Source organism: Vipera berus (genome assembly GCF_964194415.1).
Source record: "Vipera berus genome assembly, chromosome: 5".
NCBI lineage: Eukaryota > Metazoa > Chordata > Lepidosauria > Squamata > Viperidae > Vipera > Vipera berus.
In genome coordinates this window covers 40,083,871-40,091,559 of record NC_138207.1, presented here as the reverse complement: position 1 = coordinate 40,091,559, position 7,689 = coordinate 40,083,871, and positions in this window count along the sequence as shown.

The window sequence follows — 7,689 nt, the reverse complement described above, 5'->3', positions numbered from 1 at the left end:
TTATCATGAACTTGCATTCATTGTTTAGGTCACTGAAGATGCCTAATCCTTTGTATACCCAAGAGTGACCCATCAGTAAAACGCTGATGTGATACAAAGAAAAAAAACAATTACATACAGCCCAAGGCTGCCACTGCTGTTACCTACAGAGAAGGATCCTGGAGAGCTTTAAAGCATAAAAGAGGAAAGAAAAGAAAAAAAAGGTTTTTCTCATTTAAAAATTGGTACATTAAATCCAAGGAAACCTGACAGGCTGAGAAATAATGGCCTGAGTTTACTCTTATTTAAAAACTGGCTGCCTGCTGCTTTTGCTGCAATCACCATTCAGGCTTTCAGCACAATTTCAAATTAAATATACATAAGTGCTTTCAAGAGCTGTTAATTTGAAGGTCATTAAAGAGCATAAAATATATTCCCTTTATTTATAAAGAGCCACACAATAATGCTATGCTTACGGACTCCTATCCTGGTCGCTGCAGCATTTATTATCTCCAATGTAGAAGTAATTGACTTCCCCCAGTCATAGGTATCACAAAATACACTAACACACACACACACAAACATATAGTGGTTTGCAAGCATCCACTGTTCAGCCCTTCCTGGATTTCGAGCACAAAGAGAAACAGAAAACAGGGGTGTTACATATGCACTTGACAAGGGGAAAATTCTCCAACTCAGGGACAAGCACACTGCCTGCTGTTCAGTGTTCTGGCACTACTTGGTGCATTCTAGTCAATGCCTTGATACACCATTTTATGACAAAGCATCTTGCCACTCAGATCTGCCTTCACCTACTTTTGAGCTCTGCTTATAGGTTCGCCGTGCTCAGTGGAATTGTAAGCAGCCATTTAACAAACACTGCACCATCTGTCTGTATTTGTAAGGGGCATTTTAGCACTTGCCTAGCCACTCAGCGCAGGTTTTATTCTGGCTGTCTAAGAGTCCCCCTGCCAGCAAAGGTTTTACCCACGACCTTCCTTTTGCCCCCATCCTGGCAGCGAAAGCCCCTTGTGGCCACCTCTTCCAACCTCCTTGCCCTTCTTTTTGCTTCTCTTTTGCCACAGCTGTCATTTTCTGAGATAAATTACCTGGTGTTCAGCCTGTCAGCATTCTCACAGCATCTCTGCTACACAGGAGGAGGGAAGGACAAGGTTGAAGTGGGTAGGATAGAGGAGGAGATGGAATAGATGGAAATAGGCCATTGCTTCAGAAATACAAATAAGAAGTGTTTCACAGATTTAAAGATGCAAGAGAAAATAAGGCAGATATAGTCAAAAAGAACAGAAAAAATGAGCTTTACAAATAGATAAACTGATGAGCAGGAGAAAAAAAAATAATGAAAAATGAAATATAAAAGAATTATATATTTTATATTAATACAGTAGCATTAAATATTATTAAGAATATAATCAGATGGCTATAAACAAAGCTTACGAGGCTTCAGAAGCTTTATTTTGAACTACCCTGGAGAATGAATGTTGGGCTAGATAATTACACATAGATCACAGACCTACAGCAGTACTGCGCACTGGAGTATAGGAAAATAATCAATGATACTATGTACTACATGAAAGTAATTTTAAGATATTAAAAACAAAACAAGAAAAAATAAATATGTAGCAAGAATATGACTTATTTAGAACTTTACTTTTCCCAGAACATCACATGAGAATTTGGGTTTCAAAATGAAATATGAACATGCATAGAAAACATGACTTTTTCACAATAATAATCCTAGCATCTATAATTCAATAAACACTATAGCAACTTAGTGGGGTTTCAGCTAGTATTAGACTAAATATAAATTAGCATAGTTTTACACCTCCTGTAGCGTTTTCCAAATCTTAATACTTTTTATACTTTTATAGTTAACCATTTTAGTTATCTATAGCATTCAGATTATTGATTGCAAAATTGATTGTAGTTTTATACTCCTCTCCCAGATATTAATCCCTGTACTTTGTAATTTTATGTTAACAATTTATTCGTGCCTTATTTTATTTTATTTTATTAATATGATTTTAAAGACAGTCACCTTGATCTTGTTCTCTTTAAAAGGGGGAAGTGAAGGTTTTGGACAAGGTTTCAAGATTCTGGGTGGTATGGTGGCTCAGTGGTTAAGACGCTGAGCTTGTCAGATAGAAAGCCATCAGTCCAAGTTTGAGACTCGAGTATCACGCAACAGGGTGAGCTCCTGTTCTTGCCCCATCTCCTGCCATCCTAGCAGTTCTAAAGCATGCAGATGCGAGTAGATAAATAGGTACAAGCTTTAGTGGGAAGATAACAGAGCTCGATGATATCATACTGGCCACATGACCATGGAAATGTCTTTGGACAGCACCTTGAAACGCAGATGAGCACCACACCTTATAGTTGTCAATTCCCTTTTTTAAAGATTGTCTTTAATAGACCCTACAAAAATAAAGAAGCATTCCAGCAACCCCCAAGTTATCCATTTCTTGACTAAGCCTATCTCTGAGGCTGATCATATGCCACATCCATCACATAATTTTCGTGCAGAGAAGTAAATCCCATATTTCTCAGAACAGAGCATAATTTTGATTTTCAGCAGACATACAAATAAGTACACAACTAGGATAAACTGCAGGGTATAAAATAAATTATGGATTAATATGGAATGGCCAGGCATAAAGAAACCTGTATAGTGTAGCTATTGATTATTCTGAACCTTGAACCACTGAACTCTGCAGAGAGAGCATTGGTCATTCACCTCAATAGCCATTTGGTCCTGCCTTCCTCCTCACAGAAAAGTGGGATACAGAAAGTAGTCTTTACATATTTTATATACATATGTCATACACACACACACACACACACACACACACGACTCAGTGCCAGATAGCTGTCCGGCGCAGGAAACCCCAACGGAGGCTAGTGGCAGGGGCGATGCCCGGAGATTAGCTGGGGACGCTCCTAAGTAACCGAACAGCTGAGAGGTAGGGACGATGACCGGGAAGAAGCTGGGGCAGTCCTACGTGCACCACAAAGCCACTGAACAGCTGAGCAGCCGTGCCGCTGACAAACAGCTGATCGGTGCTGGGACGACACCTGGGAGCGAGGACTGAACAGCAGACCAGATAGGAGAGCCAGGGGCTTGTGTTGCTGCTTTTCAAGCTTATCACCGGATGCTGGCTAGCTGGATGGGGGGGTGGAGCTGAGGGGAAAGACTGTATGTAAGGCGCTGGGAGAAGATCACTCCCAGCGCTGACTTTATTTGCTATAATTAAATACTGGTCAGACCATTCCAGGTTTGCCAGCCACCTTGTAGTCTACCACTTGTTTGCTGTGGGAACCAGGGGTTGGTAAGGTTGCTGAGAAGTGGAAGATAAATGAAACATATGTTCCCCCCTTTAGTTCCTTTTCTATTTAAATAGGTAAAACCCACATAAATCATCTATTTAATTCTTTCTGAATTAGTTTTGAAACTGACAAATTATATATAGATGACCAGGCATAGACCAGCAATTCCTAGAAGTCTGAGTCTGAAAGAATCATGGTCAGAAAAGTATTTGCTCTGAATTTCTTAAAGGTTCTTTTCAAAAGGCAAGTGGGCTTTCTTGGGTTTTTTCCTTGAAAACATTTCACTTCTCATCCAAAAAAACATCTTCCGTTCTGAAGCTTCTTGGATGAGAAGTGAAATATTTTCAAGGAAAAAAAAACAAGAAAGTCCAGTTGCCTTTTGAAAAACACCTTTGGGACAATCATGGGTGATTGAGAATCTCCATAGACATTTCCCCCCAATAAATTTCAATCTTAAGAAATGTGAATCATATTTTAGAGTATTAAAAAAAAATTGGCTCATGATCTAATTTAAATGTTATGCATTACCTCTGAGAAATCCTAAAGAGGAGGGTAAATGTTCAAAAATGAGTGAAATGAGGATTCAGTCCTGACACTGTGATAAAAACATTTGGGAAGATTCTACAAGAAGATCATAAAGAGTTTGATCATGAAAAATAATATAATTGCTAGAATTAAGCAAGAATTATTATAAGAGTTTGTCTTGCCAGATTAAATTTATTTCTCAATTGAATAACTTGCTTCCTAATCAATGAGAGTAGCAACCTAGAACTAAGAAGAAATTTCCTGACAGTTAGAACAATTAACCAGTGGAACAACCTGCTTCCAGAAGCTGTGAATGCTCCAACACTGGAAGTTTTTAAGAAGAGACTGGACAGCCATTTGTCTGAAATGGTATAGGGTTTCCTGCCTGAGCAGGGGGTTGGAATAGAAGTTCCTTTCCAACTCTGTTATTCTATTCCAAATTGTGGGTGTGCTGTAAACATGGTACTTTTTTATTTCAGCAAAGCTTTTGGTAAAGTATTCTATGACAGGGCTTTTCAACCAGTGGTACGGGTACCACCTGTGGTACATTGACAATGTGACCATCCTAGAAAAGTAGCAGGGGAGGGGAATGAGCTGAACTGGTGGCAGCACCGCACAAGCCTGAGGAAGAGATGGCTGGAGCTAAAGGGCTGTCAGGGCTCAGTGGAAGGGCCTGGATCAGCGCTTCTTAGGGGCTGCCAAGACTCAGTGGAAGTGCCAGGATCAACACCAGGCTCCAGCTGGAGCTCGATGCTGATCCTGGCGCTTCTGAGCACAGAAGAAGTGCCAATCAGCTGGAATGTTGCAGCATCTCCAAGATCTTGTGATTTACATTTAGATGCTTGGAAATTGATTCATATTTATGATGGTCACAATGTCCCAGGGTCATATGAAGTGACCAAAACCACCTGCAACCACTCAGGAGATGGGGGGAATAAACACCAAACACACCCCACCCCACCCACCCCTGCCAATCCTCAACAGAAATGCTCACAACAATGAAAACCTTGGACAGAAGGAAGAGCGCCACTGGGCAGTCAGGCAGGTATCTTGCTTGGCTGTGGCTTGGGGGGCACTTTTTTCAGTGCCATTGTAACTTCGAACAGTCACTAAGCAAACTGTTGTAAGTCAAGGACTACCTGTACTTCATCATTTTTCCCTTTTTTTTTCTTCTTTTGGTCATCAAGTTTTTGACACCTTGCTAGGCAACTGGTGGTACTCGGATGTTGCCATATCCTAAAAGTGGTACAAGGGGTGAAAAGGTTGAAAAGCCCTGTTCTATGACATTCTGATTTACAAGAAAGTTCAGTGTGGGTTAGATGGTGTGGCAAATACATGGATACATAGCTGACTGAAAAGTGCATTTATCAATGGATCCTTATTGAATTGGGAATACCCTATTGACTAGAGTGCCACAAGATTTGATGCCAGGTTCTATGCTCTTCCACATTTTTTTTATTAATTTGCATAAAGAAGTGGAAGGCATACTTTTCAAATTTCCAAACGATACAGCAGTGGTTTGGGTAGGTAACACATTAGAAGACATGGACTAACAATGAGAAATGAACTTGATAAAGAAATGCGTTGCAAATAAGAAACTTTTATTTACATTTAGGATAGAAATAAAATGCAGTTATAGAATGGGCTTTGTCACTGTACTTGTGAAAAAGATAGTTCTTGTAAAAATAATTCTTGTATAAAAAGATCTTGCAAAGGTACTTCCGATTGCAAGCAATATGTTTCAAGAATGTGATTACCTACAAAACAGGCAACAGACTTTTAAGACTGCATCAAGAGAAGTACCATTACTCTCCACCCCCAAAGAAAAACCCAGGAAAATATAAAAGTTCCACTTTATTCTGCATCCACTACATTACATTTTCTGTATTGTGTTAAATTCAGAAAAACTGTAACAGGCTCAAAAAAGGGCAACATGGGTCAAATTCAATATAAATCAAGTCCTATTACAGGAATTGAAGGAACCTCCTAAGGTAGAGTATGATAGCATTCATGAAATAACTGAAAGGTTGCATACAAGTCAAGTTCTGTTCTTTGTTGAGAGGACACAGATTAATGGATTTAAATTATAAAAAAACAGGTACCAGCTGAACTTCAGAAAAAAAATCCTCAAAATAACAGCAGTCCAATACTAGAACCAATTGTTGGGTTCCCTTTCACTGCACGCAGGTAAGTCTAGGCAGTATCTACTAGGAATACTCGTGTATGCATTAAATAGGGGTTGGACTTACTGACGTAAAGTCCTGTGGATTGGAAAATTCTGCAAACTGAAATCCACATTTCTTGATGTTGCTGAGATTGAGAAACACTAGCCTAAATGGTCTTTTTATGTCTCTTTGTGTTTTTGTAAAATATTTTTTCTTTAAAAAATCAACTTTCTTAGCTGTTACTATTATGTATTGAATTTGCCTTTTTCCCCAAACTAGGGAGTTGTAAAGAAATTATGTTTCTCAAAGAATGTAGACTGCTGACTCGTTCCTATTGTGTACACGGCTACCTTTCCATGAGTGAGAAGCCAAAATGGGCATTTTCCTATTATCACCAGATAGGTAATAAGGTAATTGCTCTGTTACTTCTAGGAAAGACTAATAAATTTCACAAATGATGGCTTCAGAGCTATAGAAAAATGTCATACATTCCATTAACTGAGTACTCAGACAGGCAAAAATGTTATGTTTATAAATTCAGCCATCATAGTCATGCTTTCATTCTTTTTGAATTTATTGTAATAAAAGCAGAAGTCATAAAACATGAGCGCAAAAGCTCTTTCAGTCCACCTTGTATGAATTTCAATGGACTCTTTATAAGATTAATATTCAGAATACATATTTTCCCTGCATGTTGCATTTGCTTTGACAACATAGCTGAATACTGATTTTTGTGCATGTTACTCCAAGGGATTCGTGCCCAGCTATTGGACAGAGCTCTTTCTTGCCGTTAAACAAGGGACTTTCTCTCTTTTCCTACCAGACTAGAGAGCTTATGCAAGATAAAACATATTTCTTATATTTTGAAATCTTGTTAGTATTTACTTCTAATCAGTGCTTTTTTTGTATAAGAAAAAGGTGCTGGAACTCACACATGTCATACAACCCGCCTTGCCTACCCTACAAGGTTCCATCCAAAAAAGGTGCCGGAACTCCGTTCTGAGCGTTCTATGACAAAAAAAGCCCTGCTTCTAATATGGGTAGCAGGGAAGTTTTCAAGCACCCTAAAATAATAGTGACATAAAACGAAAAACAAAAGTGTTAGGTACTTGCCATAAATGAGGTGGTCTCTCCTATTGCTTTTGTTTTCTGGAGACACAATATTGCTCGTGTCTGTGTCACATATTCAGAGCAGCACAGCCTTGATAAGGAAGCTCACTTAGAGCTAAACATTACATGACTTACTAAGTACACAGCTGATCTACTGATTTTTGCTCATTCTAAAGCACGGAAAAGACAGCTGTAATCTCTGAAGTGCATGTGGCCTCCAGAGAACTCTCCTATGCTGTTGCCCAATTTACACTAACTTCAGTTGCTGGTTTGTGGCAACATTAAACATGTAACAGAATACAGTAGTTTAAATGAAACCTTTTTTTAAAAAAAACCTTCTGATTCTTATTTCCTGCAATCTTTCAACAAGTCTTAGGCAGAGAGATAGCTGATTATTAATCTGCCTTTTAATATTCAGCTTTATTTTATGAAAGAGGCTTTCTCAAGTTTGCTTTGATTTGTCTCGATGCTACATAATAATTAGCAATAGCAATGTTATTAATTTCTGTTGACCATTTTTATTGCATTCTGAAGCCTTGCTGGTTGCTTATATTTCCTGATGTGCAAA